The 16111-nt window shown below is 46.6% G+C and overlaps 1 protein-coding gene across 14 annotated transcripts in view; it reads left to right on the top strand.

Moving 5' to 3' along the window:
• The window catches only part of CELF4 (CUGBP Elav-like family member 4), a 783381-nt gene that overhangs the window by 568845 nt on the left and 198425 nt on the right, over positions 1–16111 (top strand). The window lies entirely within an intron of this gene.

Below are 16111 nucleotides of genomic sequence, written 5' to 3'. Positions count from 1 at the left end.
TCTTGCATCTGCCGAACAAACAAGGCGAGATTCGCACTTCCATTGTGAGCTGGTCTTGGGGGGGGGAGGGTTACCTAGAGGCCTTGCAAAACCAGTTGTCAAAGAAACAAGGCAGCTGTTAAGTGGTAATTGGAGGAGGAGAATTGTAGAGTTGGAAAGGATACCAAGGGCCACCAAGTCTATCCCCCTATAATGAGGGAATCATCTGGCCTCTGCTTAAAGACCTCCAAGTCCACCACTTTCCAAGGTAGTCCTTTCCACTGTCAAACAGTTCTTCCTAATTTCCTTCCTTGTGATTTGAATCCATTGACCCAGGTCCCACCCTCTGGAGCAGGAGAAGCTTGCTCCATCATGCATGGGACAGGCCTTCATATATTTGAAGACAGCTATCCTATCACATCTCAGTCTTCTCTTCTGCAGCTAAACATTCCCAACTCCCTCCATCATTCCTCATAAGGCTTGGTTCCCAGACCCTTCGTCACCCTCTTTTGCGCACCTTCCAGTTTGTCAATAACCTTCTTAAACTACGCAGCATGTAGTTGCACTATGGAATTTACTCCTGCATGAGGCAGTGATGGTCATCAACTTGGATTCAACAATTTCACAAAGGATAAGGCTGCCAGTGGCTATTGGCAGTCATGGCTATGTTCCACCTTCTCTGGCAGAAGCTGTATGTTTCTGAATACCACAGGAGGAGAGAGCGCTCTTGTGCTTAGGTTCTGCTTGTGGGCCTCCAACAGGCATCTGGTTGGCCACTGAGAAGAGGATGCTGGACTAGAAGGGCCATTGGCTGGATCCAGCTGGCTCTTGTGTTCAGAACACCATGCGTTAGCCTGTGCTAGTCTGCCGCTGCAAAACTAACCCATAGTCCAATTATTTCCAGGGGCTATGCCTGAGTAAGAGCTGGACCACGAACACTGCAAAATGCAGACCCTAAAAGCCATAGAATCCTGAAATCTCTCAGGCATATTTTGGGCTCTGAACTTGCTAACTAGCTCCTTCTTAGTATAATACCAGGCACGTGAGCCCTCTTTTCATATACCGATCCAAATCTCTAATACAATAAAGGTCTTAATGTATTAACAAATAAGGGTTTGTAATATGCTAAAACATTTTCTTCGTCACATTAATATTCTATTAGCCAAATGCATTATTATGCTAATATGGCATATTAAAAATGCAAAATGTAATTAGACTCTCTCTGCACAGCTCTTGCATGGAGATCCCATTCCTGACCTACTGTACATTTATTTGTCCACCAGGATTTGCCTTGGAAGTATGTATTTTTAGAAAGCTTATTTATATCCCCCCTCCCTCCTCTGCTGCAAACAGTTGGTCAGCCTCAATGGAGGAGGCGCCCCAGTGCTCTCTTTGCTGTTAATTTATTGAAGGAAGGGCCTTAACTCAGCAACAGAGCATCTGCTCTGCATGCAGAAAGTCCCAAGTTCAAACCCCAGCATCTCCAGATACAGCTGGGAATGTGCCCTGCTTGAAACTCGGCATCAGAGAAGATCTTCTTGCTTCTTAACAATGTCCTGCCAGCCCTTACAGTCCTTCAAAGCCCTTACAGCCACCAGTTGCATACAGATACACTTTCCCTTCCTTTCACTTACAAGGTTTGCGAAGCCAAGATTCTGGATTCCTTCCTCCCCTCCTTCCTTCTCCATTGCCCTTGCAGGCTGGGTCAATTGAGTGTTAGAGCGGAAAGTCCATGGAAGTGTGGTGGATACTGCAATTGCAAGGTCAGAAAACAAGAGTTTTAAAGAGTAGGAGACTGGCAGGGGGAAACTGGTGGGGGAAAGTTGTAGGGGTGTTTCCCCCCAAGTCTATGGACTGGGTCCAAACAGCAACAATTCTGAAAACAATGTTTTCTGATATATCCTGGAAGTTCTTAGAGAAATGCTGACTTGATCTAAGGTAAAATTGGAAGAATCTCAACTATCTCCTGTCACCATGTATGGTCAGTAGGCTGCATTTTGATGACTGAATCACTGTGTAAAGTTTGATTTAGGAAAAATATAATAGAAATTATTTCATGATGTAGAAAACGGAAACCAGTTGCTTTGGGAAGTTCTGGAATCTCTTTTCCGGGAGTGCTCTGAGAAACATTTGGCAAGGCATCTAGAGGAGAGGACTACTGAAGACTACTATCCATGAGGGCTATGCTCTGCCTTCCACAGCTGGAGGCAAGAATGCTTCTGAAAACCAGTAGAAGGAGAAAGGTTTCCCACAGGCATCCAGATGACCACTTTGAGAACAGAATGCTGCTTTAAATGGGCAGTTGGCCTGATCTAGCAGGCTCTTGTTGAATTCTTATGTTAATACAGTCAATATAATAATAATAATAATAATAATAATAATAATAATAATAATAATAATAATTTATTTGTACCCCGCCCATCTGGCTAGGTTTCCCCAGCCACTCTGGGCGGCTTCCATAAAAACCAAAAATACACTAAAATATCACACATTAAAAACTTCCCTGAACAGGGCTGCCTTAAGATGTCTTCTGAATGTCAGCTAGTTGTTTATCGCTTTGACATCTGATGGGAGGGCATTCCACAGGGCGGGCGCCACTACCGAGAAGGCCCTCTGCCTGGTTCCCTGTAGCTTTGCTTCTTGCAATGAGGGAACCGCCAGAAGGCCCTCGGCGCTGGTGACTTATCTCAGAAAACCAGGGGAGATCAATGCAGTACCTCCCAAGGGATCTTGGACTATAGTTCCCATCATCCCTTGCTGGCTGGGACCAATAGGAGTTGTTGGAGGACACCACATTGACTACTCCCACCCAACCTGGTGACTTCCAGATGTTTTGCACTACAACCCCGCATCGGCTGCAACCTGCATGGTTGTAGTCCAAAAGATCTGGCGAGCACCAGGTTGGGGAAGCCTGGACTAGATACTCCTCTTGCATCAATCCCAGCTGCATGGTTCCAGGAACTTGAAACAGCACACAGAATACCTCTCCTGTCCATACCCCACATGCTCATGAATAATGGAGCTGGAAGGAGAGGGAGTCTCCTGCAGTTCGCCGCGCCGTTGCCAAACGTTCGTTTGATTGCTTTTAGATGGGCCAATTAAGAAGGAAAAGGAAAAGCGAACAGCATGCTTAAAAAAAGTCACATTTGCCAAGTTTAGGAAGAAGAGCATGAAATGAAGGGAGGACAGGAGACTTGAGGTTGTTATTAGTGCTTAAGCAAATTTGGGACAGGGGTGGCATTTAGGGAGCTTTTCCCCCCTCTCTCTTCCCCATACTTTTGGCATCTCCCACTAAGGAAGGTGGGCAAGGAGTTTACTCAACATCAGTTGCTGATGGGCAAGAGCAGGAGAAGGAGATGGATGGATTAGATCAGTGGCTCCCAAAATGGGTGGTCCCACCTGCTGGGAGACAGTGGGTTTATCTGGTAAGGCTGGATCAAGCCAATCCATTTTGTCGAATAGTTTTAAGTGGATTTTGAATAAATGTGCAGTTAATTGTTGCTGTGTCAAATTTTATCGTGTTATTAACTCCTTTAGTGGGCCATGGGACGCAGGTGGTGCTGTGGGTTAAACCACAGAGCCTAGGACTTGCCGATCAGAAGGTTGGTGGTTTGAATCCCCGCGATGGGGTGAGCTCCCGTTGCTCGGTCCCTGCTCCTGCCAACCTAGCAGTTCAAAAGCACGTCAAAGTGCAAGTAGATAAATAGGTACTGCTCTGGCGGGAAGGTAAACGGCATTTCCGTGTCCTGCTCTGGTTCACCAGAAGCGGCTTAGTCATGCTGGCCCCATGACCCGGAAGCTGTACGCTGGCTCCCTCAGCCAATAAAGCGAGATGAGCACCGCAACCCCAGAGTCGGTCACGACTAGACCTAATGGTCAGGGGTCCCCTTTACCTTTACCTTTAGTGGGCCATACAGACCGCTAACCAGAACAATGTTTTCTATAGGATAAGGTAGGAGGCACTGATGAGTTTATGCAACCATGGTGGCCTAAAAAGGGCTGGGAACCACTGAACTATATGGCCCCTCTTTCTGATCCACCAGAGTTTTCATTCTGTTCTTGGGGTGCAAAAACTTTTTGTAAGGAGTTATGGGTAGAAGCATGGAGATGAAGAAATGATTTGCCATTGTTCAGCTGACCAAGGTGTTCTCCATCTCTCATCACTGGTTTGCAAGAGCAAGGCCAGGCCAGGCTCTGGGTTCCAGAGACCCCAATGGCAAGCAGGGCAGGTATCACTGCATGGGAGTTCCTGGCTTACGCCCTCCGCAGCCCTCCCCATGCTACTGCATGATAGACCATCTGTTTTGAGTGCAGAAGGTCCCAAGTTCATTCCCCAGCATCTCCAAGTAGTTCAGTGCAGGCAGCATTAAGCTAAATGGACCAACAGTCCAATTCTGCATCAGACGGTGTGGTTGTGCACTTTGCCCACAGTTTCAAATGCCCCATCCGTTCATTCCAGGCAGCCCAAACTTCTCTGCTTTGGCTAGTGTCTCATACACACATACACAGGGACATGCACACACACACACACACACATTAGAGGAGTAAACTTCTAATGAAATCTTTTGCACCTCCCTACCGCTGCGTTACATCCCGCCAGCCATGCCTTGACAGGCCGCATCAGTCAATAACGATGCAATATTAAAGGGTAATGACACAGCCACGCAGATAATGAGAGAAAGCAATTTCTCTCACTATTTAGCCATTTACCAATCGATTGGTTTTGAAGGCACCAGGTCGAAAACATGGAGGGTTGGCAAAACCTCGGCAGCAGCCTGATGCTGCTCTTCCCCGGAACGCAGCACACTTTGCTTGACTGCCCGGGGATGATTAAAATACGCAAAGGCAAAAAGGGGGGGGGGAGAGGCTTGGTTAAATCAAATGGCGCATCTCCAAGCCCCGAGACGAAGCAGAGTTGACGGGAGGGTGAGGAGGCAAAGATTCACTGGAACGGCCACCGAGAGAGGCTGAGCTAGCCAAACAAAGACCCAGGACCCGCTTGGGGTAGAAGTCAGTAGCACAGAGTAAACTTTTGTCTTTTTTTCTTCCTACGAAAGGAGAACAAAGTTTCTGAAATCCAAAATCCCACAAATCTTTCAGAACAGGTAAATGGAGGTACTTCTTCGCTCATGGAACTCACTCCCACAGGAGGAAATGATGATCACCAGCTTAGATTAATAATAATAATAATAATAATAATAATAATAATAATAATAATAATAATAATTTATTTATATCCCGCCCTCCCCAGCTGAAGCCGGGCCCAGAGCAGCTAACAATAATGAAAGTAACACAGCATTCTAAAATCAATTCATTTAAAAATCAATTCAAAATCAAATTAATGGCAATGACTGGGCTAGAGTTCTGTGAGGATTACCAAAGGAGGGGGTCAGACTGTGCCTTGGCCAAAGGCCTGGTGGAACAGCTCTGTCTTGCAGGCCCTGCAGAAAGATGTCCAGTCCCGCAGGGCCCTGGTCTCTTTGTGACAGAGTGTTCCACCAGATCAGGGCCACAGCCAAAAAAGCCCTGGCTCTGGTTGAGGCCAGCCTAACCTCCCTGTGGCCTGGGAGGCCTCCAAGATGTTTTTGTTTGAAGACCGTAAGGTCCTCCATGGGACATACCAGGAGAGGCTGTCCCATAGGTATGAGGGTCCTAGGCTGTATAGGCCTTTAAAGGTTAAAACCAGCACCTTAAACCTGATCCTGTACTCCACAGGGAGCCAGTGCAGCTGGTATAGCACCAGGTGAATGTGATCCCACAGCAAGGACCCCGTAAGGAGTCCCACAAATCTTTCAGGACAGATAAATGGAGGTACTTCTTCACTCATGGAACTCACTCCCACAGGAGGAAGTGATGATCACAAGCTTAGATTGGGGACATTTATGGATGATAAGGCTGGGAATGGCTGCTAGCCATGATGGCTGTGCTCTGCCCTCTACGATACTTCTGAATCCCAGTTGCTAGAAACCGCAGGAGAAGAAAGAGCTCTTGAGTTCGAATCCTGCCCACAGGTTTCCCACAAGCACCTGGATGGCCACTGTGAGAACAGAATGATGGATTTGAAGGGCCACTGGCCAGATCCAGAAGGCTCTTCTTATGTTCTTATGTACTCTTGAAATGGGTTTGCCATTACAGTCATACCTCATGTTACGTCCGCTTCATGTAACATTCAGGTTACGTCCCGCGGTGACCCGTAAGCACCACTGCAGGTTGCACTCTTTTCATGTTGCGAACGGGCCTCCGGAATGGATCCTGTTCGCAACCAGAGGTACCACTGTACCTGCAAGGGTTTGGAGCACCTTCCACAGGAGGAAATGAAGGAGCATCCTACTATGGGCTGGTTCCCAGGGGCAGATGTCTCTGGACTACAATACCCTCTTCCCTGATGACAACTGTCCATGTTGGCTTGGACAGCTGGAGTCCATCAGCGGCTGGAGAGCTTCAGGTTCAGAAAGGATGGGGGAAAGTTTGCACTGTGGTTGCTTTTAGCTCAGACGAATACTGACGAAGAGAGGGCATCCAAGAGACTTCTGCGATGATTCACAGTGTGGAGAAAGTCGAGGAATATTTCTCCCCTCCCTCTCTCACCACCCAATGAAAATTGATGGACCATAGATCCAGGCCATACAAAAGAAAGCAATTCTCCACCAGCATAGATTATTAACACATGGAATCTGTCCTTGCAAAAGGTGACATCAGCAAGGAGGGCGGAAGATCCACACAAAAAAACCCCACAACACCAACAACCCACAGTTCCGTAACAAAACAAGTAGTGCGGTATGAAAGGAATGTTAGAAAATGAGACAGAAGTGCTAGCATTACGTGTAATCAGGAAAACTATGGCAATACAGCAATCTGTTCTCTGCATGCCTTCATCCGTAGACAAAAACATATTTTCCAAGGCCATACTTTGAAATCAGTGCGTGGGTTGGGGAGGGGGTAGAAAAGTCAGGTCGATGTGCAGATATGGTGTCGTCGTCCCCCTCATTGCTTGTGTGCAAAATTCACCTCCGGTGGGGAAGGAAGGGGTAAAAAATTTCCAGAGCTCCAGTTGCGGCAAAGGAATAGTCCTGCGGCCTCCCTGTGTGGTGCAGGAGAATGGCAGGTGGGGAGCACAGCCGCTAAACGAGACCTTTGAGTGGAACTCAGTGGGGTGTGGGGCGGAAAGAGAGTTGGCAGGAGATTAGGAAGGGACAAGTGGTCTGGGAGGATGTAGAGGAGGAGGAGCGGAGAGAAATGCAAAAAGCCTGGGGAGAAGGCAGGTGGTAGAGTGGTGGAGAGGCTGATGGGGGGGAGCAGAATCAGTTTGTTTCTATTTTATTTGCTCTGAGCTGATTGTATGAGTAATCCCACAACTGGAGGGAGTAAATCCAGTAGAAGTGGCAGAAATTATTACATCTATAAGTGATGTTTGCCTTGGTAGGGGGAGAGACAAAGTGAACTGACACAACTGGATTTGAGTTGATTTCTGGGAACTTTGGGGGGCTGCCACTTGAGACAGCTACCTCACTCAGTCTCACGGGTGGGCCAGCTCTGTTCCTAGAATCATAGAATCAAAGAGTTGGAAGGGACTCGCAAAGGTCATCCAGTCCAACCCCCTACAATTCAGGAATCTCTCAAGCATCCACGGCAGATGGCCCTGCAACCTCTGCTTAGAAGCCTGCAGTGAACCTCCTGAGGCAGTTCATTCCACGGTCAAACAGCTCTTTCCGTCAGAAAGTTCTTCCTGGTGTTTAGTCGGAATCTCCTTTCTTGTAAATTGAAGCCATTGGTTTGAGTCCTACCCTCCAGAGCAGGGTGATGTAGCAATGAGGTTAGAATGCTGTTAATGCTTCAGTGGAGACAATCCAGTGGTCCTGCTGGTGCGTTTGCACCGCACTGACCTCCCTGCTGCCTCATACTTCCTGCTCCCGCTCCAAGGTAGAATCATAGAATCTTAGAGCTGGAAGGGAGCCAAGGGTCATCTAGTCCAACCCCATGCAATGCAGGAATCTCAGCTAAAGCACCCATAACAAATGGTCATCCAACCTCTGCTTGAAAACCGCCAAGGAAGGAGATTCCACAACCTCCCAAGGAAGACCGTTCCACTGTCAAGCAGCCCTTACTGCCATAAAGTTTTTCCGAAAGTTTAATTGGAATCGCCTTTCTTGAAACTTGAAGCCATTGCCTTGAGTCCTACCCTCCAGAGCAGGAGAAAAGAGACATGATCCCTCTTCCATGTGACAACCCTTGAGATACTTGAAGATGGCTATCATAGCTCCTCTCAGTCTCCTCCTGGGTAGACAAAGTTAGGGTTGTGCTGTTTAGTTATCAACAAGATGTAGCGATGTCTGCCAAGGTGGGAGGCTTCAAAAGAGGTTTAGATGAGTTCATGGAGAATAAAGGCTATCAAGGGCTGCTTGCCAGAATGTCAATGTTCTGCTTCCACTATCAAAGGTTGCATGTCTCTGAATACCGGTTGTCCTAAGACGCTCCTTGTATACGTTCCATAGGCATGTAGTTGGTCACTGTGAGCATGGGATGCGGGACCAGATGGGACTTAGGCCTGATCCAGCAGGACTTTTCTTAATGAATAGTAGAATCCATCCCCCTCACCACCAAAAAAACATTTTTATTGATTTTCTTTGCTTGCAACGACTTTTTCATCCTTCCGATTGGTCATATTTGCTTGCTAATGCCTTCCTGTAGGGTCTTCTGCCATCCCTTTCCAGTTGTTCTCATACTTTAGCAAAATCCTTATTTAAAATTAAACAACAACAACAAAAAATCTTGACTTCTGCAGGGGGAAGGGGAGGGGGAAAAACCCTTCGATTCTCTCCTTGAGAGCTAAGGACAAACTGGCAATATTTTATGTTACAGCATGGTATAAAAAAAAAATACATTACGCTATAAATTATAATATGAGAGCCGAAATGCTCAGAAATATGCCAAACGCAAGTGGGAATCCCATTAAACAACAGGGCTGGATGGCAAAGCATTCCCCGCAGAAATCTTAGGCGCCTTGCAAGAAGCCGTTTGGTTGGGCGCGAGGAGGCATAATGTAACAGATCAAATGCATAATCAGTCAACTAGAGATATGAAATTTTTACAAATGCATAAAGAAGAAAGGTGACTTACATTTAGAGCGAGATCAATTTTCAATTGAGGCACCAGGGATATGGAAATGTGAGTTGTGGCTTGAATGGGAGAGGATGTCTGCACAGGCCACCATGAGCGGGGAAAGCAATGGCGGAAAGCAATGGAAGGGACGCATCCCATAGATGCCACCAGACTGCATCCTGGCTGGTGCTCAGGTTGTTGTTGTTTAGTCGTTTAGTCGTGTCCAACTCTTCGTGACCCCATAGACCAGAGCACGCCAGGCACTCCTGTCTTCCACTGCCTACCGCAGTTTGGTCAAACTCATGCTGGTAACTTCGAGAACACTGACCAACCATCTCATCCTCTGTCGTCCCCTTCTCCTTGCGCCCTCCATCTTTCCCAACATCAGGGTCTTTTCTAGGGAGTCTTCTCATGAGGTGGCCAAAGTATTGGAGTCTCAGCTTCAGGATCTGTCCTTCCACTGAGCACTCAGGGCTGATTTCCTTCAGAATGATCTTCTTGCAGTCCATGGGACTCTCAAGAGTCTCCTCCAGCACCAGAATTCAAAAGCATCCATTCTTCGGCGATCAGCCTTCTTTATGGTCCAGCTCTCACTTCCATACATCACTACTGGGAAAACCATAGTTTTAACTATATGGACCTTTGTTGGCAAGGTGATGTCTCTGCTTTTTTAAGATGCTGTCTAGGGTTGTCATTACTTTTCTCCCAAGAAGCAGGTGTCTTTTAATTTTGTGACTGCTGTGCTCAGGTGGAAACCCTCATTGTGGTGGATAAGGCCATCAGCGGCAAGAAGCCACAATGGATATGGGCCACCCCCAGTGTCAGATGCAGTGTGCAGCACTGTTGGAGGCGGCAACCGTTCTGAGTACTAGTCGCTGGGGATCACAGTCGCTGGGGCAGAGTGGTGTTGTGCTCAGGTTCTTCCTATAGACTTCCCACAGGCACCTGGTTGGCCACTGTAAGAAGAGGATGTTGGACAAGATGAGTCTTTGACCTGCTCCAGCAGGGCTCATATTATTATGACTGAGCCTTTATAGAGCGGGACCTACCCCTCAACACATCATGGGCTTCTGGACATGTGTCATGGCTTGGGAGGTCCAAAGTAGATTAGGGGACCCACCTGGAACAGAGCAAAATGGAGTCATTCCAGTCCCTGACTGGATTTCTTGGATAAGTCAAGTTATTTGAAACGTCCTAGAATTCCCCCTTTCCCCCTTGGGCTTGTGATGTCACACCCACATAATCATATATTTGTTCTTCATGGGGAATGTATTCAGTATACCTGAAGGAGCGTCTCCACCCCCTTCGTTCTCCCCAGACGCTGAGGTCCAGTGCTGAGGGCCTTCTGGCGGTTCCCTCATTGCGAGAAGCAAAGCTATAGGGAACCAGGCAGAGGGCATTCTCGGTAGTGGCACCCGCCCTGTGGAACACCCTCCCACCAGATGTCAAAGAGATAAACAACTACCTGTCATTTAGAAGACATCTGAAGACAGCCCTGTTTAGGGAAGTTTTTAATGTGTGACATTTTAATGTATTTTTAATCTTTGTTGGAAGCCACCCAGAGTGGCTGGAGAAACCCTGCCAGATGGGCGTGGTACAAATAATAAATTATTATTATTATTATTGAAACAGCAGATTCCACAAAGCTGGACAAAACATGTGCCACTTTAGCGTAACAAATGCTTTTTTCTCCAGCCGGAATTCATCGGAACTCAGTTCCGGCACCCCTCAGGTGAAGGGGAAGAGTGTTGCTCCTGTGTTCAAATCCTGCTTGCTGGTTTCCCACTGGGCATCTACTGTAGCTGGCCACTATGACATCTGGGTGCTGGACTGTTCGGGCCACTGGTCTGATCCATATTCTTATGTTCCTATGCTGGTTTTGTGGGAGGCAACACTTCTTGTAGTGCATAACTCACTTGCCTGAGTCATCTGGAACTGACTGACTGACTGACTGTTGCTGGGGGATCAAAAACTGGAGGTGGGAAAGTGGAAGAAGGCACAGTTGGGGTGGAACCCTGAGCTGGAATAGTCCAGTGTGGTGTAGTGATTAAGAGCAGTGGACTCGTAATCTGGTGAACCAGGTTCGCATCTCGGCTCCTCCACATGCAGCTGCTGGATGACGTTGGGCCAATCACACTTCTCTGAAGTCTCTCAGCCTCACTCACCTCATAGAGTGTTTGTTGTGGGGGAGGAAGGGAAAGGAGAATGTTAGCCACTTTGAGACTCCTTAGGGTAGTGATAAGGTGGGATATCAAATCCAAACTATTCTTCTTCTTCTTCTTCTTCTTCTTCTTCTTCTTCTTCTTCTTCTTCTTCTTCTTCTTCTTCTTCTTCCTCCTCCTCCTCCTCCTCCTCCTCCTCCTCCTCCTCCACATGACAACATTTTGTTCTGTCATCCGCAAAGTTCTCTAGTCCAGCAGGTGGAGATCAGGTGGAGACCACTAATTCTCTCCCACTTTTGTTTCATTGGCCTTCAGTCACAAGTCTCTTGTGTCCCACTGCATCTCATTAGGTCTCATTTTGGGCAATTTCTATGCACGTCCAATTGGTATGCATTTTGTGTGCACTTTTTTACGTACAACATACACTTTTCAATGCTTTGGGGGGCATTCACTAGTAAAATGCATATGCTGTGAACATCTTTTTATACAAAATATCTCTGTGGGCACTTTTGGCGAAACCAAAATTGCGAAATCTGGAGAAGTGCATCAGTTGCCTGGGGGTTGCATTCTGACCTACAAGCAATGGATCAAGCTGGTCCACTGCAAAAAGCAAACCACATTCAGTCTTCTGCCATCCTTCAGATCAGGTCATTTTTTATGTAGAATTCACCATGATCCAATTGCTCAGGTATCCCAAGAGTTTGTTCTTTGAGAGAGTTAAATAGAAGCGGGACAAGGCATCACCCCAAAAACTTTTTAGACACAGGAAAACCTGTTTTGGTACAGCTACTTGCCTTGAGGTCTCTACCAAGTTCATGAATTCTTGTTGCAAGCATGCAAAACTCAACCTGACAACCCAGTCAATGCCATGAAAGCAGCACTGAGCATCTGAATGAACAAACTCACCTACTACAAGGAAAAGCTTTATGTCCAACCGAATCCCCGATAAGTTGTTAAATGCAATGCAAAAATCATTCAGGAGGAATAGCAGAGGCATGGATTTTGGGTTTTATAGGGTCAGTAAAAGAAAAGTGCCTGAAGTTTCCTTCTCTACCCCCCTTCCCCGGTCACCACCAAGGTTGTTTAATCGATAAATATTTTTATTTGGAGGAAACATTTAGAAGAAGAAGAAAAAACAGCATCCCAATCAAAGTGTGTTTTCAGATTTATGGAATGCTGACAGCTGTGTGCCCAGCATTGCGTGAGAATTCTAAGAAACCCAAAAACTCAGAGCAGTTTTGATATCAGTAATTGCAATCAGTGCAACTTTGAAATCAATAGTTAAAATCAGTGCAGTTTTGAAAGGCCTGGTCCGCCATCTTGATTCAAAATGGCATCCAACTGTATCCAAACATAGACGAAAACCAGTTCCTTGATCTGACGAACTACCATACACAATTTGGTTACTATATCTTAGGATAGTTCAGTATTGTCCACATGGACTGGAAGGATCTCTCTGAGGTGGGTGGGGAGGAACCAGGCCTAACTGGAGATTCCATCAGGGACTGAAACAGGTTTTGCATGCCTAGCAGATGCTTCAATACCTCAAGGACCACCTCTCCCCGTATGAACCGACCCAGACCCTGAGATCATTATCTGGGGCCCTTCTTTGTGTGCCTCCTCCATGAGAGATCTTGAGGTCAGCAACACAAGGACACAAGGCCTTTACTGTGGTGGCTCCCCATTTGTGGAATGCTCTCCCCAGAGAGGCTTGCTTGACGCCTTTAGGGACCAGGCAAAAACGTTCGTCTTCAACCAGATGTGGGGCTGATTAACATCCTATGTCCTTTTAAATGTGCTTATGGGAGGGAGAATTACTGGTTTGTTCTTGTTCTTATTCTAATAATAATAATAATAATAATAATAATAATAATAATAATAATAATTTATTTATTTATACCCTGCTCATCTGGCTGGGTTTCCCCAGCCACTCTGGGCTGCTCCCAACAGAAAGCGCAATTGAACATGTAGTCAACCTAAGGCGTGGGGGCCGGATCCAGCCCAATCACCTTCTAAATCTGGCCTGCAGACGGTCCGGGAATCAGCATGTTTTTACATAAGTAGAATGTGTCCTTTTATTTAAAATGTATCTCTGGGTTATTTGTGGGGCCTGCCTGGTGTTTTTACATGAGTAGAATGTGTGCTTTTTAAAAAGATGCATCTCTGGGTTATTTGTGGGGCATAGGAATTCGTTCTTTTTCTTTCCCCCCCAAAATATAGTCCGGCCCCTCACAAGGTCTGAGGGACAGTGGACCGCCCTCCTACTGAAAAAGTTTGCTGACCCCTGCAATAGAACATCAAAAATTAAAAAAGTTCCTAAACAGGGCTGCCTTCAGATGTCTTCTAAAAGTCAGATAGTTATTTATTTCCTTGATGGGAGGGCGTTCCACAGGGCGGGCGTCACCACCAAGAAGGCCCTCTGCCTTCTTAGTTTGTATTTTGTGTTTTTTGTTTGTTTTTATCTTGCAAACTGCCTTGAGAACTTCGGACGAAGGGCGGTATACAAATGTAACCAATAAATAAATAAATGGCTAATTTTCAGGGATAACGGGAGCAGTAGTCCACAATATCTGAAGAGCACCACATTGGTTATTCCTAGCACTGCCATCTGCCTAGGAGGCTAACCACCATCTGCCAAGGTCAAAAACCAATCAAGGCCTGAAGATTCCCAGCAGGTGCAGATTTACACTGAGGCTGAGCTTGATTTACACAGTATAACCACTTCCCTGCCGAAACAGGCCGGCTCTTTCAGAAGCCGTCAGCCTTTTTCCTAAGCGCCGCTTTCCTATTAAAGATGACTCCCGTCCTATGAAAATTCATAAACTCTGCAGGCGTTTCCACGGCGATTTGACGCCGTAATCTCCCATCATCTCGGCTTCTCTCTGACAATGACAAGGGGAAGATGGATTTATCAAATACACGGAGACATGTTTATGACCCTGTTTTGCATAAGCAGGGGCTTGAGCCACGAGCTGCGCGGTTGCAGATAGCGAGGGAACGTTCCCCTCCCACGCCAGGGGCTCTGACAGGCAGGAGAGATATTTGGAAGTACATGAAAAATATATGTATCTATATTTTATTTCCAGTTTCTTTGAGAAAATGGGAAAGAGAACCCCTCCTTCCCATTAATTTCTCGAGGAGTATGAAAGCTTATTCAATCAATTTTGGTCCCTGAAGTTCTGAAGTTTGGCCTTAAACCTACATTTACCCATGGCTGAAACGTTACGGCTGTAGAGGCACGTGAGAATTCATAGCGGGGAAGGGGATTTGTGCTTGCTGTGAATCACAGCACCACTGACCAATCAGAGGCCTTCAAAATGGGAGCACTGAAGTTTGTCAGCATCATGACAATTCAGCACTATGGCTATGCATTAGTTGCTGTTTGATAATGAGCCAATTTTGGGGAGAAACTGTGGAGGGCAATCTTTCAGACTTTTCTGTTTGATCCACATCAGCAGCCAGGATGCAACAGTGCCTAATTTGAATGAATACCTTGTTAAATCTGGAGGTAAGATGGCCAGTGGTTAAAGGTGATGGGAGCTGTTCTCCAACAATATGTTGAATGTGCTACCTTGTCTATCTCTGGCTGATATGAATCCATCAGCCCCTTTGGTTTCTAGGGAAGGGTCATAGCTTAGTAGTAGAATAGCAGAATGCCCCACATTCAATCCTCATCATCCCCAAATGGGGCTGGGGAGAGACCCACACCTGGAACCCCAAAGAACTTCTGTCAGTCAGTATGGACAATAATGCACTAGATAGACAAATGGCTGACCTCTGTATGAGGCAGCTTCCTGTATTCCAACGTCCACAACATTTGGAAGGTGCCATATGGATACTCTTTGGCTGTACTATCTAAATCCAGTTAATAATAATAATAATAATAATAATAATAATAATAATAATAATAATATATTCATACCCCACCCACCTGGCTGAGTTTCCCCAGCCACTCTGGGCAGCTTCCAACTGAATATTAAAAACAAAACAGCATCAGACATTAAAAACTTCCCTAAACACAGCTGCCTTCAGTTGTCTTTTAAAAGTAAAATAGTTGTTTAATGCCTTGACATCTTATGGGAGGGCATTCCACAGGGCAGGCGCCACTACCGAGAAGGCCCTCTGCCTGGTTCCCTGTAACTTGGCCTCTTGCAGTGAGGGAACCGCCAGAAGGCCCTCGGCGCTGGACCTCAGTGTCCGGGTAGAACGATGGGGGTGGAGACGCTACTTAAGGTATACTGGACTGAGTCCTTTTAGGGCTTTAAACCTCAGCACCAGCACTTTGACTTGTGCTTGGAAAGGTACTGGGAGCCAATGAAGATCTTTCAGGACTGGTGTTATATGGTCTCAGCGGCAACTCCCAGTCACCAGTCTAGCTGCCGCATTCTGGATTAATTGCAGTTTCCAAGTCACCTTCCAAGGTAGCCCCACGTAGAGCGCATTGCAGTAGTCCAAGCGGGAGATAGCTAGAGCATGCACCACTCTGGTGAGACAGTCTGCAGGCAGGTAGGGTCTCAGCCTGCGTACCAGATAGAGCTGGTAGACAGCTGCCCTGGACACAGAATTAACCTGCACCTCCATGGACAGCTGTGAGTCCAAAATGACTCCCAGGCTGCGTAAATTTGCAGCAGCTGGAAAACGCAAGCCTTGCTTGTTTCTTGCGCGGAATCAGTGGTACCCAGCCTCCTTGGCAAAAGCGCCGCAAGAAGGGCTAGGCGGTGTCTGGCTTTCAACTTTGTGACATATCACCAGCTGAACATTGCAATATAATCACAATGTCTGAAATCAGAATGTAACTATGTAGAGGCAAGCGGTGTAATGTCCTGGCAACTGCCACTACTTAGAGGTCTAAAACTGATGTATTTTTATGT

This window comes from Podarcis filfolensis (assembly GCF_964270895.1).
Source record: "Podarcis filfolensis genome assembly, chromosome: 11".
NCBI lineage: Eukaryota > Metazoa > Chordata > Lepidosauria > Squamata > Lacertidae > Podarcis > Podarcis filfolensis.
Note: the sequence above shows the minus strand (reverse complement) of the source record. Positions and strands in the feature narration are given on the sequence as shown.